The 1,477-nt window shown below is 41.2% G+C and overlaps 1 pseudogene; it reads right to left on the minus strand.

Annotated features, from left to right (window-relative positions):
• Positions 1-118: 118 nt before the first annotated feature.
• Positions 119-236, minus strand: LOC118611890 (annotated as a pseudogene).
• Positions 237-1,477: the final 1,241 nt, after the last annotated feature.

Consider the following 1,477-nt stretch of genomic DNA (forward strand, 5'->3'; position numbering starts at 1 on the left):
GACCTCTTTTTTTTTTTAATTAATTCTTTATTTTTTTATTTTAATTTTTTAGGCAGGCAGTTCTTGGTTGACCTCACAGAGTTCAAGGACCTTGTCAGCTTACAACCCTTATTTTTTATGCCTACAGCACCTAGTATTCCTAGGTGGTCTCCCATCCATGTACTAACCAGGCCTGACCCTGCTTAGCTTCCAAAATCACACAGGATCGGCTTGTTCAGGGTGGCATGGCCGTAGACTCGACATGAGTTTTTGTACCAACAGTTTTAATAAAATACAAAGTAAGGTAGAAAATCTCCATTTTTTAGGAAGAATGGATTACATTGCAGCCAAAACTGTGGCCAGTTGCGTGAGCGATGTTAGAACCAGTGGGAGGAGATTTAATGAAAAAAGACATTGGTTAGAAATTTTTTTTTTTTTAATTTTTTAGAAATAGGTGTTTGTAATACATTTCGATACATATCTGTCTGGGTCTTGAGATTTGCTATTTCTCCAAATAGATTATGTGTTTGAAAATGTTTGAAAAACACTGACGTTGATTAAATTGATCAGTATATAGCAGGAATCTAAATTTCCAGTAAATTGTACCTTTAGTGTATTCCTTTAAATATGTGGCTTTGCATGGTCCCAGGGCGTCACCTCTTCAAACATGATGTATTCTACTTAGAACAGGTAAAAAGCTTTGGATGATGACAGGAACCCAAAGAGAAGGGAAATCAGGTAAGAACCAAGTAGATAGAAGTCCTCGGAGATGTTCTTCCACGTCTTTTACCTTTCGTCTCTTCCCTTTTGCCAACATCTGGTCCAAATCACCAAACCTCTTTCTTGGATTATTTTACCCACCTCCATGCTGGTTGCCCTGCTTCCACTCTTCCCTGACTCTGGTCTGTTCTCCATGTAGCAGCCATAGTAAATGTCCGTCATTCTTCCATGCCTCTGCTCAAAACCCTTCATGGCTTCTTCTTTGTCTGAAAACCTCATAAAGTGGCCTGCCCTCTGAATACCTCCTCACTCCCTCTGAATATGTCTCTGGTCTCTGATCGTCTGCTTGCTCCATCTTTTCCACCCACATCGTCCTGCTCTTTCCGGACCTTCCAGGGACGCATTATTGCCTGTTGCTGCTGTAACAAATTCCCGCAAGCATTATGGCCTGAAATAACACATGTTGATTCTACAGTTCTTTAGGTCAGATGTATGACATCGCTCTTTCTGAGGTAAAATCAGGTGGTGGCACAGTTGCATTGTTTTTTTGTTTATTGGTTTTTTTGGAAGCTCTAGGGGAGAATCTGCATCTCTGCCTTTTCAGGTTCTAGATTTACCCCACATTTCTTAGCTTGTGGCCCCTTTCCCTCTGTCTTCACAGCCAGCACGAGTCTTCTCTCCATAGTCACATTTCCCTGTGATACTCTTCTCTGCGACCGTCTTCCATTTTAAGGTCAGCTGATGATCAGCCTTAGTTCCCCTTTGCCATATAACCTAA

The sequence above is a fragment of the Rousettus aegyptiacus genome, unplaced genomic scaffold (genome assembly GCF_014176215.1).
Source record: "Rousettus aegyptiacus isolate mRouAeg1 unplaced genomic scaffold, mRouAeg1.p scaffold_m13_p_14, whole genome shotgun sequence".
Taxonomy (NCBI): Eukaryota; Metazoa; Chordata; class Mammalia; order Chiroptera; family Pteropodidae; genus Rousettus; species Rousettus aegyptiacus.